The 25,554-nt window shown below is 55.4% G+C and overlaps 1 protein-coding gene across 1 annotated transcript in view; it reads left to right on the top strand.

Annotated features, from left to right (window-relative positions):
* Positions 1-15,727: 15,727 nt before the first annotated feature.
* The window catches only part of FAM163B (family with sequence similarity 163 member B), a 31,118-nt gene continuing 21,291 nt past the window's right edge, over positions 15,728-25,554 (top strand). Inside the window, exon 1 of the mRNA XM_082469456.1 lies at positions 15,728-16,026. The gene's annotated coding sequence lies outside the window, so the exon portion shown is untranslated. The remainder of the gene's footprint in view (positions 16,027-25,554) is intronic.

Below are 25,554 nucleotides of genomic sequence, written 5' to 3'. Positions count from 1 at the left end.
GACCCCAGGGTGGCTGCAGGCAGTGCCCACCCCCCAAAAATCCAGCAATCTAGCGGACAGCCGGGCAAAAGCCGGGCTGAGAAGGGCTGCTGGGGGCTGCCGGAGACAGAGACCCCCCCCCCACCTCCATGCCCGGGGGGCACGTCTCCGTCCCTTGTCCTGAGCATGGTTGGTTGTGATGTGAAGGTATAAGAAGCACGCCCTCCCCGCTAATCCCTCCGCCGCCCCGGTGTGTTCTCCCATGTCTGCCCATTAAAGCTGGTGGCCCTGAGATTAGGACGGCACATCCAAGACTTGAGATGCCCAGGGCCAGGGGCACCAAGTGGGGTGGCCACAGCCTGAGGGCTGGGGGCATGCAGGAGCCCAGAACGCCCCGGGCCATCTCAGCTCCTCCCTCTGCCCACTCCCTCCCTGGCTGCTGGGCCAGAGCCCCCACTGGCCCCCGAGCTCCCTGGGCCAGAGCAGTGAGGTCTCCTGACTCCTCTTGGGGCCTCAGTCTGCCCGTCCTCGGATCCAAGGCTTGCACCTCAGCCACTCATAAATTCACACACACACGCACACACACACACCCCTAACCAGTGTGTCTGGAGGTGACGACGCACACCTGGGGTGAGGCCTCAGGGCCCTGAGGAATCTTACCAGGAGCACATCCTCAGGTTCCGCTCTCTGCATCCTCCAGAAGGATGAGGACACAGCCCTCTTTCCTGAGTGTGGGGACCCTGGGGGCAGGTGCGGGTGCCCAATTTTTGTGTCTTTAGCTTTTCCGAAGGGGCCACTGCCAGAAAGGTGGCCGGTCCTCAGGCGGCACCCAGACCACTGCCCACCCCAGAGGGGCCTGAGCCCCGAGCTTGACTGCTGTGTGGTCAGGACGGAGCTGTGTGCCCTGAACCTCACTTTCCTCATCTGTAGAATGGGAACAGTGCCCAGCGGGGTGAGCGCCCAGGGACCGGTACTGACACTTGGCTGTGACCTTGGCGGGGGGACTGCTGCTTCTGCCTCCTCACGAGGCTGCCCCTCTCGCCTCCGTAGGCCTGTGCCCACCTCTAGTTCACGTCCACAAGCCCAGTCACCCCGGAGGACAGCCACCGCGTCACCCGGAAGTCAGTCCACCTGCTGTTGGCCCAGAGTTGGCCAGTCCAGGTAGGTGACAGCCGTCACGCTGCTGGGGTCTGGGCCCTGATGCTTCGAGATGCCCCGTGCTTGAGCCCAGCCCCCGCCCGGCTCTGATGTGAGGCTGCATGTGCGGGGCGTTCTCGAGCATTCAGAGCCCTGAGCGCCACCACGTCACAGGTGAGGACCCCAGACTAGAGACACGCAGATACAGGCAAGGCCACAGGCAGTGGCGGTCGGGCTGGAGGCGTTCACGGAGGCTGGAGGAGAGGGCGGGCCTTCCTGACCCTCTGGGCAGCTCCACGCAGGCCCTGCCCGCCCACACGATGGCCTTGAAGAGGGAGCCAGCAGGCAGCGGTCAACTCAGCTGCCCGGCCATGCCACTCCTCGGATGACCAGCCCCTCTACACCCCGTTCAGAGGTCAAGGACCACACCGTCCCGTGGTCCTGAAGCTCAGGGCTGCTATACCCCCCGTGACACCCATGGTCCCTGCCAGCTGCCGCCCAGGACCGTGGGTCAACTGGTGCCACCCGGTCCAGGACCCTCTGACTTGCCGCCCCTCCTTAAGCCACAGCCAAGTAAAGGTGACTCCGGTCCGAAGGTCAGAGGGCCCCGCCCACCGTGGGGCAGGGCAGATCTGGAGGTCAGATCTGAGAGACGCTGCAGGGCGGCGCCTGCCAGGCTCAGCGGAGCTTCCACCCGGCCTGAGCGCCGAGCGACGTCTGAGGTCCCGCTTGGGGCACAGACTGCACAGAGCAGAAGCGTCCGTTTCCGAGGGTGCTGGGCACGCAGCCTCTCTCCTTTCTCAATATTCCCTTGTGTGACTATGTGCTAACTTATTGAACCCACTCCCTGCTGGTAAATACGTGGGCTGTTTGCTTTTTCATTTAAACCGGTAGTGGCAGCGGTGCAATCGACGATCACGCACATCCATCCTCGGGCTCTCGTGCTTGTGATTCCTCAGGATCAGCCCCCAGAACTGGAACGGTGGGGCTAAAGGCAGCTGGGCTTCCTCATGGAAGTCACTCCCGAGGTCCAAAAGGCTCTCCTCAAGGAAGACTGTCAGCCACTGGCCGGGAGCCAACCACCAAAGGCAATACCCCCTCCCTGGAATAAATAGTTTCTTACAGGTAAGTAGGTTTTAACCTTGTTGACGGGCCAAATTCGCTATTGGGCCGGGAAGCCGCCCTCCGGCTACAGTCAAATGCATCACATACATAAACGCAAATTCAATAAAGCCTGAGGCTCGCCATCTGCTTTTCAAAGATGAGACTTTGGAAGGAGCAGGTCCCGGTGCCCGGGGGCCTCTGACATTCACGAGGTAAGAGGGGGGCAGCGATCTGCACACCCTGATCCAATTGTCTCTCCACTGATCAAGTTATGCAGAGACTTGCCCAACAGCGGGCGGGGGACGAGGCGAATTAAACGTCGGGACAGAGACGATGCTACACGTAGGTGAGGAGGTGGCGTGAGCCGGTGCAGGTGCGGACGGGGACATCTTTCCGGGGGATGCTTGGTCAGTATCTGGAGTGACAAGATGTCTCAGTAGGGCTGGGGCTGGGCTGGGTGTTACCAGCCCTGGACAACAGGTCTGCATTTGACAGTCCCCTGCACGGTGGGAGCACGGAAGTCACTGTGTGGTCGCTGCTGAGGGTCCCAAGTACATTCCAGGGGCCTGTCGAGGAACCCATCGCGTGGCATCCCCTTGGCTAGTCTGGTAGATGTTACCGCCCCCCGGCTGAGATCCTCTGTTGCCACCGACACCGTCTCAGCCCAGAGGGGTGTCCTTTAAAACCAAAACATCAGCCGCCTTTCTTACGTTTGAGCAAACAGAAGCTTCAGGACAGCACTTTGAGGGACAAAGGGGAGCACCAAGTAAGCTGGTGTCTCCTTGGGGTTGTAGAGGTCATCACCCCCAGCTCAGAGGAAGGCCCTGGAAGTTACCAATAACTTTTGTGGTTTCAGCAGTTGGATTATTTTCTGTCGTGTGGTCTCACAATGTCAAGCAGACCCAGACTTTAGTCTCCATCATCCAAAACGCAGGGATGCTGCTGCATCTTGGGGGCCGGTACTTGGTACCCAGGATCTGCTGATGCCTCACCCGCCGGTACTTGGTACCCAGGATCTGCTGATGCCTCACCCGCCGGTACTTGGTACCCAAGATCTGCTGATGCCTCACCCGCCCTGGAGGGGGGCCGTGGGGTACCCAGGGCAAAACATGCTCTTCAGGTGTGTTGAATAACATTCCGAGGCTTCAGTCAAATGGGAAGCGATGCATACTCCCCACCCCCCAAATCCTACCAAGTGTCAGAAGGGTGTTTTTAAAAGAAAAAAATTCATAACAGAATTGGTGTTTTAAAAACTGGAGTCTTTTCAGGGGATCAGGATTCTGTAGGAATCACAGAAAGATGCAAAGAGACAAAATTAGAGGAAACCACATTCTCAACAGGTGCTCTGAGAGGACAGCTAGAGAGGCTTGAGTCCCAGATTCAGAGCCACGGAGACAAGGCGCGTGGTGGGGTTGGAGGATGGTCAGCGTGCTTCCTTGAGCTGCTGCCCACGGACCAGCCCCGTGACCAGTCGCTCCTCCCACACGTGGTAAGCAGCAGAGAGCCGCTGAGTCCCCATATTAAAGCAGAGAGTGGTCACCACTGCAGGACATTGACCAGGGAACTACTGTCCCTGATGAAACACAGGGCACCCCCCCCCACCCCGTCCAAGGGAGCAATTCTCCACCCACCTTGCCCGGATGCTCGTACCACCCCATCTTCCGTCAGAGGCTCAGAAACAGACGCAGCAGCGGCAGACAGATCGAATGCAGAAATAGGCATACTGCCCAGCAGACCAAGCGTGTGAGGAAAAGCTACCCCATCACGGAGGCTTCAGCTCAGAAACAGAAACCCCAACCCCCAGGGAAGCGGCATTGATTGAGTAAGCAGAGAGATTTTAAAATAAGTATAATTACTATCTTTAGAGAGATAAGAGGGGTTATCGTAGTTCTAAAGCAAGAATGGGCCTTGATATAAAAGAACTAATTAGAGATCTTGGAAATTTAGAATAGATGGGCTGAGAGCAGAAAGGAAACATGTGAGGAGTAGGTCGGTGAGCTGGAAGACCAGGCCAGGCACCGCTGGAGGAATTCATCTTAAAGGGCAAAGGGATGGAAAACAGGAGGGAAAAGTGGGGACTTGGGGGACAGCTCCAGATGCCCCAGAGCCAGCTAAGGGACATCCCAAAGTGGAGCAGCAAGGACAGAAGAAAGAAAACAGCCAAATGACCCAGAGCTACGGAAAGACATCCATCTTCAGACTCGGAGCCAATGAACACAGGCCGGCAGACCTGGGGCGGCCAGAAAGAGCCCCAAGAACAGAGTGAAGATGCTCCCAGAGAAAGCGAGAGAGAGTGAACACTTCCACTTGAGCGCAAACTTGAGAAAAAGAGCAAGAGAGGGAGAGAAAGCTTACCTGTGGAGGCGCTTGCTAGAGCAATGCCAGTTTTCCTAAGAGTGACACAAAATGACAGGAGACCCAGATCTCTCCTCCAAAATTCTAAGAGATGGGGGCTTCCCTGGTGGCACAGTGGTTGAGAATCCGCCTGCCAATGAGGGGGACACGGGTTTGAGCCCTGGTCTGGGAGGATCCCACATGCCGCAGAGCAACTAGGCCCGTGAGCCACAATTGCTGAGCCTGCGCGTCTGGAGCCTGTGCTCCGCAACAAGAGAGGCCGCGATAGTGAGAGGCCCGCGCACCGCGATGAAGAGTGGCCCCCGCTCGCCGCAACTAGAGAAAGCCCTCGCACAGAAACGAAGACCCAACACAGCCATAAAAATAAATAAATAAAAAAAATTTTTTTTAAATAAATAAATAAAATTCTGAGAGATGTTATTAAGTCCACCATTCCAAATCCAGCATTCTGCTTTCGGGGCAAAATTGAAACATTCAAGCATGCAAGGACTCATACATATGGCCACCACCCTCCTTTCTGACAGAATTACTCAAGGGTGTATTCTGACGAAACGAAAATCTTAACCCAAGCAAGAGGAGGACGGGGGACAGAAGAAAGGTTGGGAAGATAAAAGTCAGCATACGGTGAAGTCCAGGTAATTTTGTGGTTGTCAGGAATGGGATCCACTGTCATCTCTGTATTCTAAAATATTTCCAATATAAGAAAAATAAAGAGAGTGGTGTCACAGATATTCACGTGCTCTCCACTCAGATCTTCTGTACGCTTATTATGCCATGTTTGCTTTGGTTTTACAAAATAAATACGTAACACATGTTCAATTAAGCTCCCTTTGTCCCTCTCCTCAAATTGAATCAGTTTTCATCACATCTCTACTTGGGTTATGGTAATGGGTACAAAAACATTGATTTTTTAAAAGCGTTTATTTTGTAGCTGGCCGACTTGCTAAACTGGTAATTGTCCTAATAAATCTCCATTGGGTTCACTTGGATTTGTCAAGTGGAATTTTCCAGTGTCAGTGAGTAGTCACAGCTCAGCTTCTGGCGGTTCAATATTTGTGTCTTTTATTTCCGTTTCTGTCATGCAGGCTCGCCAGGCCTCCCTGGCGGCGGAGACCCTGGCGTGCGAGGGTGCACAGGTCAGCTTGTTCCCGCGAGCACTTTCCATGTTTCCCCAAGTGCAGGATGCCTGCCATCGATTGTCGTCAGATACCCTTTCCTAGGTGAGCAAGTTTCTCTTTTCAAACAGCAATAGACGCTGACTGTAATTAGCTGCCCTGTCCACATCTGTTAAGATGATCCTAAGGTCTCCCTGCCTTTCTGTTAATGCAGAGCCATGGTTCTCAAACTTTTGGGCTTCTGGACCCCTTCACCCTCCTAAAAATTATTGAAGACCCTAAAGAACTCATATGAAGAATACTATAAAATTTTACTGAAGGAGGGACTTCGCTGGTGGTGCAGTGGTTAAGAATCCGCCTGCCAATGCAGGGGACATGGGTTCGATCCCTGCTCCGGGAAGATCCTACGTGCCGCGGAGCAACTAAGCCCGTGCGCCACAACTATTGAGCCTGCGCTCTAGAGCCCGCGAGCCACAACTACTGAAGCCCGCGCGCCTAGAGCCCGTGCTCCGCAACAAGGGAAGCCACCACAAGGAGAAGCCCGCTCACCGCAACAAAGAGTAGCCCCGGCTTGACGCAACTAGAGAAAGCCCACGCGCAGCAACGAAGACCCAACGCAGCCAAAAACTTAATTAATTAATTTTAAAATAAATTAAAAAAAATAAAAGCACTTAAAAATTTTTTTTTATTGAAGGATAGAAAATGAAAATCTCAGTAAATATTTAAGGATAAGAACCAGGCTCCTTGATGGGAAGACACTGTAACATTGTAAAGACAATATTCTCCTGTACTGATTGTAATAAGTATGTTCTCCACATTTGAACATCTCTGAAACTGACATCTACTTTACAATTAAGGGCATATCACAGCTTAACTGGCAGCTTTTTCCTTCCTAGTAATAAATTCAATAATGATTTTTCTTAAAACCGATGATGTCTGATTTCATACGTGCTTTACATATCTTCACTCTTTTATTTTTTACACTAATGCTTCCAGCAATATTGGTGTGATTATTACCCCATTTTACACAAGAAGAAGCTGAGGCACAGAGAAGTCAAGCAACTTATCCAAGGGAACACAGCTAGGGAGTGACAGAACTGGGATTTGAGCCCAGGCTGCCTGGTCCTAGGGGTTCTACCATTCTGCACTACTCTCCAGATGTTGAGTTTCTTCAAATTAATCTGTAATTCAGTTCTATCTTAATTAAAGCCCCCCAAGGATTCCCAACCTCACAAGCTGATAATATACATAATTCAGAAGAGAAAAAACTTAAGAAAATTTTGGCAGCAAGATAAAGGAACATTGACAGGCATTTTGCCCTTCTCGATAACAGTGGTTCCACAGGGCCATAAAAGTTGTATCTGTCACATGCTGGGGAAGGGAGAGGCAAGCAGGACAGCAAAGGGTCCAGAAACAGACCCTTGCGTGTATGGAATGAGATTTACGATGGATGTGATTTTCCCTTCGATAGGGAACAGGTGACACCTGGCTATTCATGTGTCAAAACAAAATGGAAATAAAAGTAAGCAAACCTCTGGCTCACATTTGCAAAATTCCTAAATGGGCTAAAAACTAAGCATCAAAGTCAAAGTTGCACCAATAGTAGGGAAGATATCGTGTACTTTTATCAGCCTTCCAGAAGCCCTAAAGAAAAAGCCCGACAGATCTACCCTTGAAAACCGTCAGCCTAAGCATGTTGATGGACCATAAAGAGAAATGAAGACAGACACCAGCGGGGAGGAAATATTTGCCACCCATAAAAGAGATTCAGGATTCATCTCCTGAATATGTAGCAAGCACCCGCAGATCAGTATGAAGACACAAGGACTCAGGAATGGAAGAAATGGGCCAACGAAATGAGCAGATGTAAGAAAGGATTCTCAGCCACGGCAGCAGGCAGGCAAAGGCACAGTCAACCAAAGAGATGTCATTTAACGCCGAGAAATCGTGCAATTTAATCACATCCAGTATGGGTCCCGGCGTGTCTGGGAGGAGGGAGCATCGGGCAGGGTCCCGGAGGGAAAATGACAGGTCACTCAGATGAGGGTGTCCAAGGAGGGTTTAATAACAGGGGTTTTGTGAAGAGGTGGGCCCAGCGAGGGGCCCCGGGTGAAGGGCAGGAATGAGCTGCTGTTCTCCCCGCTGGGATGAAGGGAGGAGGCCCCAGAAGGAGAGCGCTGGGTCCCAGGAGCCAGCGTGACATGGAGAGATGCAACCCTACAGAGAGGGGGCCCGGGGTGTAGAGCCCCCCACCTCGGCCTTCGCTCACCTGCCATGCCCCCTCCTTGGCCACGCCTGGGGGGAGGCTGGAAGGTGCCTGTCGCCGGTGTCCACACAGGCAGCAGCCGTGCTCACTTCTCACACACGGCTTTCTCACCCACCCTCGTGAGCTGCATGCCGCGCCCCCGTAAAAGGGAGGGAACCGACATTCAGGCCAAGCGAGGCCCACTCTGGCCCGAGCCCCCGATGCTCGGGGTGAGAGCCCCCAAGGGAGGGGCAGGCTTGGTGGCAGCAGAGTGCGGCCGTCCCAGGCTTCTCCCAGGGGAGATGCATGCCTCACAAACGTGGCAGGGTCTCAGGGCGCACAAGGTCGCCCGACTACCCCGAACTTCTCATCAGAACACAAACGGCAAGGCTGGTGAAAACAGTGCGGCGGGAGAGGCCAGCAGGCGTCGGGAAGGGCAGCGGTGTCCTCGTGGGTGATTCTAGTTTCATAACAAGGACAGCGGCACCAGGGTCCCTCCCCGACCTGGGAGCCACACTGCACCCCAGCCTTTGAGAAAGGGGGCAAGGAGGGTGCGGTGGGGACAGGAGCCACCAACAGAGAGAACTCATGTCCCCAGACTGACCCATCTGGGGATGACAACGGGTCGGTGAGGAGACCAAGGACAGTGGTAGATGCCCGAGGCGGGCCCTTCCCTCCCGGCCATGTCTCCTGCTGCCAGCGCACCACTGGCCCTGGTTTGGAGACAAGGCCTGGTTTTCAGCACTGCATGTTAATGCGCCCAGATGTTCTCCCACGGCCTGGCACCTGCTGCCCCCTGCCCCCAGCCTCCTGGTGCCATCATTGCCAAGGGACAGACCAAGCGTGCAAAGGCCTGTCCATAGCCGGCAAGGAGGGAGGACCGCAGGCGGGGCTGTGGAGGGGAGCACGCCCGGTCCACGGGGCGGCCGGCAGGCGGGGCCCTGGGCAGGGCCCCAGGGTGGAATACCAATCCCCTCCAGGCTCCATCAGAGGCAAGGAAGCTGTCTGGCCAAGTCCCACCCCCCCACTAGGATGGGTAAAGCCGGCGGGACTGGGGCTCCAGAGACCAGCACCCAGGCGCCAGGCCGGACCACCAGGAGGAACGGGTGGGATTTCATGCCCAGCGCAGCCCTTGCTGCTGGGATGGCCACAGCCTTTTCCTCACAGAGCATCCATGCTGGAGGGGGCGGGGCAGGGGTGGCCTCACCCTCACCTGGGAGGTAAGCAGACTCATGTGGCTCAGAGCCACACCTGGGGAAACTGAGGCTGAGCTGAGGGCCCAAGTTCACCCACTTAGGAAGCAGGGGACCAGGGTCGAGCCCCGGTCTGTCCACCTCCAAACCCTTGTCTTCCCCCTGTGCTGCCCCAGGGCAGTGTGACCAGATCTACAGGTCCAGACCCAAATTTTGGACCAGCCCAGACCACGAGCCTGACCCAGGGGTAGATTCTGAGAGGACAAGACTGGGCCTGTCCTGTCCACCCCTGCATCACAGCACCCATCCCCGTGCTGCACACAGTAGGTACTCAATAAACGAGTCAGTCTGACTTGGCATAGGCGCTCATGCTCAAAGAGAGGTAAACAATTGCAGAAAAGGGGACATTAGAATTTTGATCAAAGTGTTACGCGATCCTCCTGGCATCCCGGAGGCTGCATCACTCAAGTTGGGCCTTGTAGGGTGCATAGGAGTTCGTCCAATGGTGACGGGTAGAAAGAGCATCTGTGGCAGAGGCACCAGCGTGGGCAATGGCAGTGAGGCACGGACATAAAACGTGCACTTGGGATCAGCCAACCTGGAGGTGGTCCTAGGCCGAAGGTCTGGGGAGGGTGGTGGGACCGGCCTGCCCTGCAGAGGTTGCACTCCATCCGGGAGGCCAAGGGGAACATCTAGACAGTTCCCACTTGGGAGGGGCCCAGACGTGCGTGGGATGGATGGGGGTCGGGGGGAGTGGGGTGGGAGGCTCCACTTAGGGGTCTTGCAGTGGTCCAAGTGTCCCCAGGGCAGATGGGCTGAGATGGGCTCTGCCTTTTCTCTCTGGGGAGCCTGGTGGCGGGGAGGGGCTCTGGGCACACCCCTGAGCTGTGCATCAATTCCATATCCGGCAGTCACTTGCCCCTCACCGCCTCGGTTTCCTCATCCATCCCACAGGAAGGATCATCATGGCCAGTGGTCTCAGAGGGGCGTCAGGAACAGAGGGAGGCTCCGCTTCTGGCTACTCCTAGTCTGCAAGGCTGAGAATCCAGGACCAGCATAGAGCCTCAGACTAATGCTTTCTCATGCAAAGGTCTTTCATTCCTTCAACAAACAGTCGCTACGGCTGGTGCTGGGAGCCGGAGACAGAGAGAAACAAAGCTCAGCCCTCATGGACCTTCCTTCCCAGTACAGAGAGGCAGAGGATGACGGAACCATAGATGAGACAGTGCCCGGGGAATCAGGGCCACGAAGAAAGGGAGCAGACGCCCGATAGAGAAGGACCTGGCGAGGGAGGCTGAGGGTGAAATTTGTCCTCCCAGCTTCTTTAGTGGAACTCCAAACACCACGCATATCTCCCCATTTTACCGTGTGGGGCCTGGCTCGGGCAGCAGTGTGCTTGGGCACAGAACCATAGCTGATGCTATTTAGGTCGCTCCAGGCCCCCCAGATGGGGGGTGGTGGGGGCAGCGGCCAGGCCAGGGCAGGAGGGAGCCTCAGCTCGGCACAGCCCACCCCTCACCCCTGCACCCCGCCACCCCAGAACACGTGCTCAGCTCTGCTTCCCCACATCTAACCTCGCTGTTCCCCCCTCCCCTCCCAAACCCTCCCTCTTCCTCATCCCCCACCAAACTTGCCATCGGGAGCTGGCGGCAGTGATGGATTCTGACAGGAGAGCAATGGCCAAGTCCACGTTTCCGGTCTTTGTGCCCCAGGAAGGTCATCTGCTGTAGGGCTTGGGTGGCTGGAGCTCACATGGCACCTCGGAGACCGTCCTGAGGGAAGGAACGGCTCCCTCGCTATTGGGATGAAAGGCCTCCAACCTCACACAGACCTTATTGTCGTGTCATGACGTTTGTAAGTGTCAGTCACAGAGGGGCCTCCGTCTTCATCTCTTATTAAAATGAACAGTTTTCAGCATTCTCTGCAGCCTGTGCTAATAGAAGCAGGCAGGTGACAGGAGATCGCTCTCCTTTTAGGAAAGGTTCACAATAGGTTCACATAGTCCAAACAGGCAATCTCTTATTTTTATCTCCTATTTTTTAGCAGGATTAGCGGGGGCCCCCCAGCAGCATGGGACCTGCTCAGTGTGGACGTCAGAGCCAGCGGGATCCCGGCCATGGCGCAGCCCAGGCAGGCCTTCCCTTCTCCAAGTCTCAGCCTCTTTACTGGCAAATGCGTCAAATAAAAGAAGAGTTCTCATCTCTCAGGGCTGTCAGGAGGGCTCAGGGTTAGCTAATCATAGCACAGTCCCGGGTCCAGCTCCACCTGGTGCAGGGAACCTTGTCTCATTGGAAACCTCACCCACCTCTGAGCTCCCAGATAACAGGGGCTTTTGCCCTTGTCTCTGCACCCCTCCCCAGGGTGCGGCACATCAATGGATGGATGAATGAATGAATGCGCTGCCTGGGTTTGCTCTTCCTGTGGGACGGTTTGGCTGGGAAACTGAAGATCAGATCCAGAGAGCTCTTGTTAAAGCTTCTCAACAAGGAACAAATCTCTGAAATGGAGGAAATAAGAATCCCCTGGGGCCCCATCTCACTCCCCCACCCCCTCGGCAGGACTTGTCCTGAGATTCACATAAGGAGCCCTGAGGGACCCTTGGCTGTCCCAAGCACCTCACTTATCACCATGGTTTCCTCGTCCAGCAACCTTGAAGATTCCTAAAGAACAAACATATCAAGCTTGCTGTCACAACGTTTTAAAATGTTGCGGTAATTAAAAACCATCAGGGATTTCTGTTCAAACAGACCAGGCTGTCTGTTCCTACCAGGGCAATTGGAATCACCCCACCCACTACGCGTGCCTGACCACTGGCACACACACCACACACCCGCCCATTCCCGGCCCCTTGCACGCCTGGTTGTCTGACCCTCTCACTCTCACACACTTTGATGCCTTGTTAATCTCCTGGTCACGTCCAAATGACACCCAATCCAAAGTCCTTAGTCTAGGATGTGAGTATACTCTGCTAGCCAACATCACAACATAATCACAGTGTCATGGTGTTGCCCATCACACAATTTTTTTTTTTTTAATTAATCTGTTTTCTAAATGGGCTTGGCTTGGAGACATAGATTTACTGACATGAGTGGATCTGCCACCAGCCCATTCAATCAGGCGGAACCCCTTAGGAGTGCAGATGGGGAAAACAAAACAATTCAATGACCAAACAAAGGTTAATTTAGCAATTGCCCAAAGGTACAGGCTATTTCCATAAGTACTCACTGGTGGAAACAGCAGCCACTTCTGTCATTTGGCCCAGCGCCCATAAACTTGGAAAACTCAACGGGGTGCCCCTTTTGGTGCCCCAAGATCCACTGGGCAGCTGAAACAGAGGCTGGGGAAAGGGGGCGCCCCCTCTGAGCAGCCATTGGCTGCCGTTTCTGAAATCTCACGGACTTCCAAGGTTGGAAGGGTTCCCGGGGTCAGCTCGGCCAGCTCGTCTCTGCTTTAAGTGATGGCCAGCTGCTGCTTGGACACGTCTGGAGATGGCAAACTCACCCCCTCCTGAAGGCTCCCAGAAAGAGAGTTGGAAAGGCTCTTGGCCGTTATTCTCACATCCTGGCAGAAACTTTACCCCCCAAGCACTCTGCTTCTCTGTCTCTCTGTAGCACCAGACTCGGGTCAGAAATAGCAGCTGGGTAAATATCCTTTGCTCCCAAGAACTTAATGCACTCCACCTGAACTTATATGTGACCGTGTGGCTGTGATTAGAAGGCTGAGTCCCCACGGTCAAGCCATGGTCCCCCCCCCCCACAGGCTAGCCACACTTGCCCCCAAGAAACATGTGGCCACAAAGGTCCCGTCCCAGGCTCAACTTACAAAAGCCCCATTTGCTATCAGTGGAAAATGAACCTTTGTAAATTGCCACGCATGATCCAACGTGTTGGGATTTTTTCACCCAACTTGGCCATCTGTTGGATTTGAGTTATATCCATGAAGCTCTACGTTGCGGAAAGATGCTGGTGCCGGGGACATAGTAGCTGCCGTAGTCTGCAGTTGCCATGCAACTGAAAAGCAGATTGTAGTGGAAGGAACACCAGTGGGGTGGCGCCATGACGTTCCTCCCACCCCCAGGCTTGTTTTTGGCCAACCTGAAAGAACTGTGTGTAGCTCAAATCCTTCTTTTCATGCACAGGAGAAAGTGCTATTTAAGGAAATCTGATGGTGAATTGTTTCTATAAAGTCAGACCAGTGACTCTTCATTTCCCCCACCCCATTTTTATTTTTGGAAATGGGGTTTTTGCTTAAAATCAAGCCACGCTTTCGTCACACGAAGAACAAGTTTGGTGGTGACTATGGGACGTCGTTATCCAAATGAAATCCATTCAGCCACCTCCTTGCTGGTCGTGTGACCATGGGTGAGCCAATTCACCCCTCTGTTACCATCTGTAAAGTGAAGATAAGAAACCTTACATGTTGGGAGGAGTATTCAGTCTGGATTCAGTAAAATGGGCTCGATTACATCATCACAAGCACCAGGAGCCCACCTCTCTGCACAGAACAGGAAAGAAACCAATGCTTCACGAGGTCAAGAGCTCCAGAGCCTGAACCGGTTTCAGAGGTCTGCAGCTGTCCAGACCCACGGCTGTGAAATTCTGCAGAGTGTGAATGAAAAGTAGGCATGGGAAGAAGTGGAAGGGCCTGGGAGCTGGTTGGTAAAGAGGGTTTGGCAGCGATGTTCCTTTTAAAATTCCTGGCACATATTTGCTAGGATCCAAGAAATCTTGAAAAAAAGAAAAGTTGCTCAGTTGTCGTAACGGGGATTTTGACTGGAAATGTTGATTTAAAGGATTCCTATGCCGACTCCCAGAGCATTGATTGGCTGGCTAGTTTGCACCTCTCTTATGTCTTCCTCTTTCTCTCTCTCTCTCTCTCTCTCTCTCTCTCTCTCTCTCTCTCCCCCCCTCCCCCTCTCTTTCTCTGACTCCTTATATGGAATTTCTATTAATGTTTCCATCTTTTTTCCTAGTTTGGGGAAAACGTGGAAAATCTGGAAGAAGAGTGTTAGGAGCACATGCCTGAGAATTGGTCCAGCCCATCTCCAGTCTACCGCTCTTAAGCCTAAAGTCTTCAGCTGCAAACTCAGGGTATCAACAGTATCTATCTCACTGGACTGTCGAGAGGACTAGACGAAACAACGCAGGACAAGTGTTTAGCCTTGTGTCTAGAACATATTAAGCACATAATGAGTGATGTTTATCATGAGATAAGTGCCTGGTGGAAGCAGGTACGGCTCACAGTTAATTAATGAATCAAACACAACCACTGGTCCCCTGGGAAATGAGGCAGGTGACGTTTAATTATCCTGCTTGGAAGGGACAGAGATACAAGGGGCAGGCACCAGCTCTTCCCGTTAGTTAAGAGGAATAAGGTACTTGCCTGGTTTGTTATAAGGAAACTCTCCAGATTCAAAATAGCTTGAATACTTCTGGAAAAGTAGACTGTGACCCTTGCCAGGGGACCTGGCAGGCTGGACAGCAGGCTGGACGTTTGGAGTCTGTCCGTTTGGTCTCTTGGCCCTGCGGTGTGGCTCTGGGCAAGTTGCTTACCCTTCTGTCCTCAGCCCATCTGTAAGGTGGGAATGGACTTCCAGGAGGTTACTTTTTCCCCTGTCTGTTTTCAGTATTCTCATCTCTAGTATGGGGGTGAAGTTACACGTTCTTCCTACCAGGGTATAGCTTCTTATAGAGAACTTAAGGGTCAATAAAGCAAACATTCAAACCGTGCTTTCAGTGTGCTGGCATGGTTTTCATTGCTTAACATGTTTTGATTCAAAGCCCTTTTAATTCCAGAACTTTCTCAGTTCAGGGTCCCTGTGGTTGCAGCCTCCTCTTGAAGGTCTGTGGAGACAGAGGTCACGAGCACTCATTTCAGGTGGAAGGACCTTCCATCAGAAAGTTCTCCCTGGTACCCAGCCCAAATCGGCCTCACTTTCACTTCTGTCCGTTGGTCCTAAGTCTGTGCTTTGAAGTCCCTAGGAAGAAGTCTACTCCCTTCCCTTATGGATGCCCTAAGAGGTCCAAAGGCAGCTACCAAGCCCCCAACACTGGCCAGCCCAGCCCAGAAGCAGCACTGCCCCCTTCTCTCACTTGCTCCATGGCTGCTAAACAAGAAAATGGTGGTGGTGGTTGGGGGGGGAATCATGATAAGGCAAGCATTTACTAAGCACTCATTGTGTGCCAAGCCCCTACACGTCGTTGAATTTCATCCTCAGACCAACCTTAACAGGCACTGCTCTTAGGCCCATTTTGAAGATGAGAACCAGAGACTTCCTGAGTAAGGACTTGCCCCAAGGTTGCACTGTTGGTAAACAGCAGCTTCGGCCTGACTCCAAATCCCAACGCTGTGGAGCCGGGGAGCGCCAGGAAAGCAGGCTAAGAGCAACGGGACCCCGCGGGGCGCGGGGCGGGAGTGGGGTCGCCCCCAGGCCGGCGGGAGGTCGCCAGCCTCGGCCCTGAGCGGACGAGCCGTCAGCACCAGGGACAGCTCCCGGGCCGCTCCCCGCAGCCCCCGACGGCGACGCGCGCGGGGCCGGCGGCGCGCTTCCCGCCCTGCTCGGGCGCGCGCCCTCCCCGCCTGCGCGCGCGCCCCGCGCCCGGGACTGGGCTGGAGACGCGCGCGTGCCGCTCGCCGGGAGCCAGCCTGGGCGTCCGGAGCCGCGGCGCAGCCGGCGCTGGCAGGGGGCTCCCGCCTGGGCACGCAGCCGCCTCCCGCGGACCTCCGGGGCCTCTCCAGCGCCCGCCTCGCCCGCCGGGCCCCAGCAGGCGCCGCAGCCGTGGCCTGGGCGTGAGCGGCCGCTACTAGCTGCGCCCGGCCTGGGACGGACGCCGGACCGCCCCGTCACGTGCGCCCAAGTCCTCGGCCGGCCGGGGCAGCGCCGTTCCCATGGTTCAAGGTAAGGGCCGAGCGGGCGCGCGGGTCACGGGGCGTGGGGGGCAGAGGACGCAAGCGGGGAAGCCCCGGCTCAGTGCCCACCTCGTCTGGAGCGCCCACCGCAGCCTACCTGGGCTGCCTTGCGCCGGGTCCCTGTCCCAGGCAGCTGCCGGGGCCCGGGAAGCCCGTCCCATCTCCGGCCGCCCTGAAAGTACGCCCCTGTCGAGGAGGCTGTGGACAGAGAGCGAAGTGGGCAGTGAGGGCCTGAGGGAAAGGCAGGGGCACCCACTGTGCCGAGGGATGCCTCGTCTCTGTCCCGGCCAGGGAGGAGGGATGTTGGAGAGGGAAAGTTTCCAAGAGGTGCCTGGCCCCCATTCTCTCTGCTGCCAGGGGCTGAGACGTTCCTTTACCGAGATTTGCCTTCTGCAAGACACCATGCTGGGTGCTGGACCTGCGGTATCATTCATTCAATGCACCCGACGCCCACGAGGAGGGGGACATTGGCCCTATTTGACAGATGAGGAAACTGAGGCTCAGGGAAGTTTAGTCACTTGCCCAAGGTCACACAGCCAGTAAGTGGTAGAGCTGGCCTCAGACACACCAGCCTCTGTCATTGCCACCCGCCTCACACCCATCTTTGTCTGTTTGAAATCTCAGCTTAAGTGGGGGAGGGGAGCACCAGACCGGCATTTGGCTTTTTCCAGTCAGGGATGGAAAGACTCTCCAAACACCAAAAATCTAGGAGAGGTGTCCTGTCCACCCCCCAGCTCTGCCATTTCACCCCACTCCATGTCTTGCACTCCCAAGGCCAAGGACCACGTGGCATGAGCGGTCCTGACAATGTGCAGCCCCCCACAGCTCTGAGACTAGAATCCTGAGGGTCGAGTTCACTGACCCTTCTCGAAGATAAGGGGGCATCCCGGAGGCCACAGCTCCAGCATGCCCCCTTGCACGTTCCCCAGGAAGCTGGCTCAGGAATGCCAGAAGGGACACCCTGCCAGCCTTCCTCCAGCGATCCCCTCCGCTCAGGCCAGACCAGGCTTCTGGGGGGCTTCCAGGAACAATGAGAACTTCCAACCCCCAAAAGTTCAGGCTTGCCAGGAAAGCACATATGCCCATCTTCCCACCTTCCCCCTTTTCTGGCGGCATTGAGGATGGAGTCTAGGTGACCAGAGCTCTTCTTATCTAAGCAGGTGGGTGCAAGCACCTTCTGTACTGGGGAAGAGGTTGTTTAACCCTATGTACACTGACCACAAGCTTTCTAAAGAAGCTTGCGTGCTGGGAACTTGTGAAAAATCCGTCTCGCTCCTGACGCTGGGGCTCAGGCAATGTGGGGTTTTCTCCATTCATTCTTTTATTTGGTAGTGGCTTGTTAAGCACCTGCAGAACAGGATGAAAAAGACAGGGTAATCCTTGTGCCTTGGATCCTGCTGAGTTGTGGTCTTCCCATTGACTGCATTTCCAGTGGGGCTGACTGGTCCGGATTCACTTGGAAAGCTTGGAAGTGGCTTCCTGAAGGGTTTGGGGTCTGAAAAGGATGCACAGGCTCTCCCAGCCTTGGTGCCCCAGGGGTGCACAGGAGTCAGGGTGGGGAACTCTGGGTAGCCTTGCTGGCCTTTCTGGAGTGAGCCGATGCTCTGCTCCAGGCTCTGGCACACGGAGGGGTTGCAGCTTCTCCATCTCTGCCTCTCCAGCATGGGGAGGGGAGAGCGCCCATCCCAGAGCCCCCCACCCCAGGCTCCAAGGCTTTGAGCCCCAGACACACATTGCTTATGCCATCACGATGGTCCAGCACGAAGAAGGGCGCTCGGGGAAAAGGTAGGCACGGCTGGAGGAGCCAAGACTTATCTGCCCAGTTCTGTCCACCTTTCTGGGTGACCTTGGACGAGTCACTCCCCCTCTCTAGACCTCAGTTTCCATCTGTGACATGATGGGGTGAGTCATGTAATGTCCCCCGTGGGCCATTGCAGCTCTGTTCATCTAAGCCCCGAATGGAGTGGGTAAGCCTGGCAGGAGCTGCAGTGTTGGGAGAGTTCGGAGGGGTTTTGAAATCTCAGGGCTGACGCGAGCCCAAGCCCCCAATCCCAGCAACCCCACTTCCCACTCCAGTGAGGACCCCAGTGTTGCATGTTTGGGGGCTGGTTCTGAACTGCTGACTCCCGGTGCTGGTTCTGGGTGAGCCGCACAGCCCCGGGACCCGCTCCTGCAGAGAGGCCTCTGGGCTCCTGCCACGTGGGCCTGCTCTGTGAAGTGACGGCAGCGGGATCCGCGAGGAATAATCACAGCACTCAGGAGGGGCGAGGGGGCAGGCGGAGCTGCGGGAGAGATTTATTACGGCTCAGTAACCGGCTCAGTAACCGGGCAGGAGGCAAGGCAGAGGGGCAGCTGGCCCTCGTCCTGTCCTCCACGCAGCTCCCAGCCCCGCCACTCTCTCCAAAGTAGCAAGTCCACGTCCTGTGCATCAGTAAAAAGGCAATTTGTGTGGCAGAGAGAGAGGGTTCCGGGCTACCCTGGGCAAATCACTCAGCCTCCTCATGTGCAAAAAAGGGGGTGCCTCTGCCTTCCCCACTGGCATATGGGGGATAACGGAGAGTCCCGGCCGGCGGCATTGGCACCCGGAGTCTGTTCTGGGGTCTGCTCCACCGAGGCCACGGCGGCTGGGCTTCTCAGCCTGGCTCTGCTGCTTTCCTCGGCACTGGCTTTCCTGGCGGTGTGTCGGTCCCTTTGGATTTGCTCCAGAGGGGATCTGACAGGCCCAGAATCTTTGGCGTTTGCCAGCTCCTCTCCTTCCACCATCGAGCAGAGAGGCTCCTGGGTACGGAGTGCGTGCTTGTTTCTCTTTGCAAAGCTCTTTGTCCCCTTTGGCATCAGGTCCCCTCCCTGAACAGGCTCAAGCTGGTGAACCCTCCCCCAGGCCTTGGCCCCGCCCCCTCGCTGGGGTCTTCCCGGGGATGGAGGGCGCTGCAAGGGGAAGCTCTCAGGTGGGTGGGCAAGCTTGTCCTGGGTGGAGGGTGGGCAAGAGCCCCGAACTCAGATGGAGGCTTGGGTTCCAAGCCATGTTGCTGCTTCCTGGCCATGGGACCCTGGGCCTTTGGCTCTTGGGCTGTGAAGTGGAGACTGTGGCCCCTACTTCCCTGGGGGCCTTGGAGGATTAAATAAACAATCCTGGTGAGAGCCCTGGGACCTTGGAAGTGGGGAGCAGGTGGGGGTCAGATCAGGCAAGGCTTGTAAGCCCAGCTCTGTGGGTGGGCTTTCTCCGAGGTCCCCAGGAACCACAGGCAGCGAGAGCCTGGGAGGACCTCGGGCAGATATGGCCTTTAGAGAATGCTCCCAGAGGGCAGCGTGGAGGATACCTTGGAGAGGGTGAGGCTGGAAGCAGGGAGGATTGGGAGGAGACCGCTGCATCCAGACAGAAGGGAGACAAGGGAGGCCTGGACCAGGAGAGTGAGAAGTGGGCAGACGGCAAGCTCAGCTTTCCCAGGTTGCAGAGGTGGGAGAGGGCTGGACCAGCTGGGAGACCCAGGGGGAGACTGATCAGGGACCCGGGCAGTGGCCCCAGAACAAGTCAGGCTCCCGGAGCTGCAGCCTGGCCCGCCACATCCCCTGACTACTGACGACAGGTTGGCAGTGCGGCCGAGTGGATAAGAGCACACAGCCTTTGGAGCTGACCTGAGCTGTGTTTGTCTCCAAGCTGTGTGTCCTTAGTGAAGTTACTTAGTCTCTGTGGACCCCAGGTTCTTCATTCATAAAATGACAATGATAACATCCAGCCCAGGTCTACCCCAGGGCAGCCCCCACTGGTGCTCACTTCCTGGCTTGGCCACAGGCTGGCCCAGGGGCTGCCCCTGACAAGCAGGCAGACCCTCCACTGGGACCACTCTGGCTCCCCGACCGCCACCGGCATCTTGATTCTTCCCGACCAGCTCCACGGTTTATGCAAAGGTGGCCCCTCGGGGCGCTCCCAGGCTGGTCCTGTCTAGCAGCTGGGCCTGGAAAATAGTCTTGTCTCTATTATTATTATCTTTATGGTTATTTGCCGTATTTAGTTGCACGTACTGTACAAGCGTAAACGCGGAGCAGCGGTCCTCCACAGACCAGCAGCCGTGGCATCCCTGGGAGCTCGCTGGGAATGCAGATGTTCTCCGGCCCCTCCAGACCTGCTTTAAAAGCTCCCTGGGCGATTCTTCTGCTCAATGAAGTTTGAATCACACTGTTCTAGAAAGCATACCCTACCCCGAAACAGAAAAAGGGCTCTACCCGCGGAAAGCTATCATAGGTGACTGTCTCCTCTATGCTGCTCACATTATTAATGAATATATACTCATTTTAATCTACCTTAAAGGGTTTTTAAATAAAATGAATCCATGCCTGCTGTAAAAGAAAAACCAAGACATCCAGCTTTGTTTGTTTGTCACCAAGTAAAAGCCCCTGTTTCCAGCTGCAGCCCGCACGCCTGCGTTAGCTGTCAGTCCTTTGCTGTGGCCACAATGGGCATCACCAAGGGCTCTTCTGCCTGTCTTCCTCCCTTGTTCTTTTAAAATCAGCCGATCTGGAGTATCTTTCCATGCCAGCACCCCATTCTCTCATTTATTTACCTGGACCCGTGTTAGTAAACAGGTATGTAGGTCATCCGGGTTTTCTGCATTGTGTAGTTTTTACAGATTTGTTCAGTGACGTGATCCCTACAGGGAAGGATCTCATGGCCGGGGATGCGGGGTGGGGCGGGGGGACACGCAGTCGTGAATAGAACGAGATGGCAAGGCAAGGGCAGTTCTCGGTGGATTGTAACCTGGGTGCGAGGCGGCAGGTGTCCCAGATTCAGAGGGAGGTACCCTGTGGGCAAGAGCAGTCAGGGAAGGCTTTCTGGAGGTGGAATTTGAGCTAAGCCCTGAGGGACGCATATGGAGTGGGGAGGAGCAGGCGTGGTGGAGCGATGGGGCGTTTCTGCCGTCACGGGGATGCAGGGGCACCGTCTGTTGACTTTGGCTGGTAACCGGTGACCCACTGAAGATGCCCCGGCTTTCCCCATCTCTCTCCTGCCCGTGAGAACCAGCTGGGCTACTTCCTGGTGGTCTCACTGGCTCTGAGCACTCAGATCTGTTCTGTGATTGAAGTCGGTTTCCCCACTCGTGGCCCCCTCTGTCATCCTCTGGTCTCTCTGCCAGGCTTAAAAAGGCTCACCCCCGCCCCCTGTGCTGAGGGGATTTTGCAGCAGTCAAAGGAAGGACCCACTGCAGAGCCCCCGCCCCCGCCCCGGGGCCCAGCCGTGCCAGACGGGTTTGCACCTGATGCCAACGCGTCCCCTAGTGTTAGCTGGTATTATTTTGCCAAGCGCGATAGGAGGCAGGAAAGCCTGGGGCTGCAGGGGGGACCACGGGGAATGTGTCTGACCCAGCAGAGGAAGGAGGCAGCCAGGGAAGCATCATTAGTTTATCTGGAACATTGTCGAGGGGCTCACCTTGCAGTTTGAAGAGCCATGTTTTACATCCTGTCTTCCAAATTCTTCCGCTTGGCGTTGACAAATGCCCCTCACTCCGTACATTCAGGGACTCTCTCCTAAGACAAAATAAAAATGCTCCCTTTTCCATTCAAGGCGAGCACACGATCCATCACCGCATCCTTTCTTTGCAGGGGGCCCTCCCGCCCCACCGGCCACTGCTCCCGGAGCCCAGCAGAGCCGCTGGCTTAGAGAAGGACCCACATTTAGAGCGAGAAACCACGTGTCTTTTCCTGCCAGGGTATCCCCTCGAAACACTGCAAAACCAGTCACGGCTCTGAGAGGGCCAATGCCAAGATGTGATGATCCAATTCTGGTTTGAAGGACAGTGAAAAAAAGTCTTATATTTCACCAGAAGAGAATAGCAGGCTCTCTTTTGTCGACTTGTGGGCTTCTGGTATTTACCCATGTTTAGGGTTTGTGTGGTTAAAACACTCATCATGCAGAAGGCTCCTGGCTCAGTGCGAACCCGTTTACAAAATTAAAAATATAGTCAACTTTAATCGTACCTTCATGGAACTTCCCACACGAGCATTCCCTCTAATTACTAAACAGATTTCTATTTCCAAAAAATATGTTGTTTTACGGCACGGTGTCTTGAATGATCACTTTTGTGGTGGTTTTTTATCACCCACTGGGTTGTGTTTTGTTTTTTGCCGTCTGCCCTTTTTTTCCTGGGATCATCCACATCTGTACGATGAGACGTGAGGATGAGGGGAGGCGAGGGCGAGGAGGAGGGCGTACGGGGAGGTGCACAGGGGCCCAGCAGGGCTGCAGATCCAGCGGGATGCGCGGAACAGGCACAAGGGTTAGGACCCCGCAGCTCAGTCCAGCCCCCGGCAAGGGCTCCTCCCAGCTGGTGACCTTAGGCGCGTGATTAAACCTCTCTGTGTCCTAGTCTCCTGGTCCTTACAAACGGGGATGGTTGTAACCCTCTCGTCGTAAGGATTCATCATCACCCAGCTAAGACCCCGCACACCCAGAGGGGCATGACAAATGCAACCTGGTGCTAGATTCTGGGGTCTCTGGGCCTGCTGGCTGGAGGCTGTGGAATGGTCGTCGCGCTGGAACTCGGGTTTTCTGTTGTCATGTGCGGCTGGGGACCCTGAGGCTAGATCCCAGACCCCTGGTACGGTCCAAGGGGCCCTGCAGGGAGCAGACCCTGCCAGCCCCCACCCCCAGCCTCACCACTCGCCTCTCTCCCCTGCCCTGCTTACTTCCAATTCTGGAACGCTCGAGACCCTTCATCCCTGGGGGTCCCCCCCCACTCCTCACCTCCCGGCCTGAAAGATCGCTCCTGGCTAGTACGGGTCTGCCCTTCAGGGAAGCATCCCTGACCTCACACCACCTCCCGAGGAGATCAGGCCCAGGGCACGCTCTCAGCCCGTCCACACCCAGCTCTGTGGCTCGTTCCCACCGGCCTCCCTCCGTACACAGCCTGGGAGCCCGTCGAGAATGGTACCTGTCGGTCTGGCTCATCAGGAGCCCAGAGCTGGCTCGGGCTGGCACCGGGTAGGGGCAGTTGTAGATTTTTGTTGGATGGCTGGATATTTCTGTGCTGTTCTGAGGGCCAACCTTATCTGCTGGGGGGCCGGCGGCCTCTGCCCGGCTCTTCCTGGCCTGAGACCCCCCACGTTTCGAGCCAGAAACGGCGTCTATATTCCCATCCGGGTCTCCCTTCCAAACAATCCAAACCTGTTCAGGAAAGGAGGGGCTCAGAGTGTCCCAGAGACGGGAAATCAGCCAGCGGGGCAGGAGCGTGGCCAGTGCCTGGGGGTCCGGGCATCAGCAGGGTCTGTTCTATGCGGTGCCCACCATCCTCTGTTCCATGCAGTGTGGGAATGTCATCATCAGATGAAGTGTTGGTTGGCAGTTCTGGACCTGGCAGCCTCACTTGGTCGGACCTCGGCTCCTGGCCAGGCCCCGGGGGTTAATGGTGCCACTCTTCATTGACAGCGACTCCCGGTTTTGAAAAAAATCATTTAATCTGCAAGACGGGCCCTTTCAACAACACGCCTACACTCACTTAAAAATGGCTGAGCCCAATTTTTTTTAAAAGGAAAATAGATGTAAACAGATTGCTTCGGGCAGGGGCTTTGCTGGAGCCTGGGCCACGGAAGACTGCCCAGGGCAGCTAAGTTGCCCCCAGGAGCTTGGAAGGGAGTCTCTGAGTCAGCTGCAATGGCCAAGCCTGGGAGGAGGGCTCGTAGCAAGTCTGCAGCCTTGGTGCCTGCAGACCCAGCAGGCGTTCGAGCTCCGTAAACCATCAGACGAATGAAGAGGTGAGTGAGTGGTGAGGGGTGGGGAGCGGACCAGGGCTGACCGCCGCCCTTTGAGGCCTCTGCCCCCAGAATGAAGGTGCACAGGCAGGTAGGCTTGTACGTGGGACAGTAGCTGGGGCGACTCCAGGGAGGAGTTGGACGCTGGCCGGGAATCAGAGGTGGTGCTGCCCTCCTCGCTCCCCAGCGAGAGTTGCAGATCCGACTGCTCGGGTTGACCATCTTGGGTGAATTGTGATTTCAAGAAGAAAGAAGTTCCCTTATTGTTCACCCAGCAGGTGATTAGGCCAGGTATCGTCCAAAGTCCCTTCTGATTGGAAGAGAAAGAGTTCGGGGGATTCAGATTCTAAGCATCTGTTGCTCGGAGGTTCTCATTTTCTAGGACTCCAGGACGTGGGTGCTTAGATTCTGGGAGTCCCGGATTCCACCACCTGAGAGCGACCTCTCCCCGCCCGCTCCGCGGGTTCCCTGGCTGTCCGCCCACCCTTCCACCCCTGCCCCCCACCTTCCTCCAGCCCCACCCCTGCTGTAGGCCCTCCCTAAAGCCGCAGGGCGGAAGCTGGGCCTGATTTAAATGAGCTGCACTGATCTCACACAAGGGTAGGGCCAGGGGGGTCCCTGGTAGGTGCCGGGTCCCCTGAACTTAAAGGGTGTGTCCAGAGAGGGCGGTGGCAGCGCACCCCTCCCCCGCTGCTGGACGGTGCAGTCATTGTCTTTGGAACAACCAGGCGGCTTGATTCACCTTTGCCCCTGTTCATCTGTTCTTCACTCACCATTAGCACCGTGAACACACACACACACACACACACACACACACACACATACAGACAGACAGACATACAGACACACACAGACACACAGACATACACAGACACACATATACACACACGAACACACACACACACATGCACACATGTATATACATAACACATACACGCACGGATGCACATGTACACACAGACACATACATTCATACACATACACATATACACACACAGACACACCGACATACACAGACACACATGTACACACATGAACACACACACATGCATACACACATATGTATATACATAACACATACACACACGCACAGATACGCATGTACACACAGACACACATACATTCATACACATACACATGTACACACATATACCCCTATATACATACATGCACATACATACATATACACAGACACAACACATATACACCTGCACACGCACACAGAACACACATATACATGCATCCACAGATACGTACACACATGCACAGATACACACATGCACAGATACACACATGCACAGATACACACATGTACACACAGACACATACACACAGCTGTACACATATACAAACACATACACATACACACACCGCCCCCTGCCACACACACAGCCCTGGGGTGAGGTGGCACTGCCTGGGTTCAGCAGGAAGAGCTGGCCCTGGCCCCTTCATCCGCTCTGGGCTGTCTCCAGGGGCGGGAATTGAGGGCCGCCCAGGGTGTGCTGAGTGGTGACGCAGAAAGGCGTCCTGGGAGTCTACAAGTTACCCAGCAGCCCAGGCCTTCATCTCACTGACTGTAGTTGCCTGAGTGATCCAGCCCCTGGTCTTCTGTGCCCCCATGTGGATAAGGGGACAATCCTGTCTTCCTAACCCACAGGGCTGCTTGCGCTCGGGAGAGGCTGTACCTGAAAACTCAGCTGAAGACCCCAGGTGTTACTCTAATTAGCCGCTGAAATCAGTGCCGGGCGAGGGTGGGGAGAGGTAGTGACATTCT

The sequence above is a fragment of the Balaenoptera physalus genome, assembly GCF_965194825.1.
Source record: "Balaenoptera physalus genome assembly, chromosome: 7".
Lineage (NCBI taxonomy): Eukaryota > Metazoa > Chordata > Mammalia > Artiodactyla > Balaenopteridae > Balaenoptera > Balaenoptera physalus.
The sequence above is the reverse complement of the archived record's forward strand: the minus strand, read 5'-3'. Positions and strand labels throughout refer to the sequence as shown.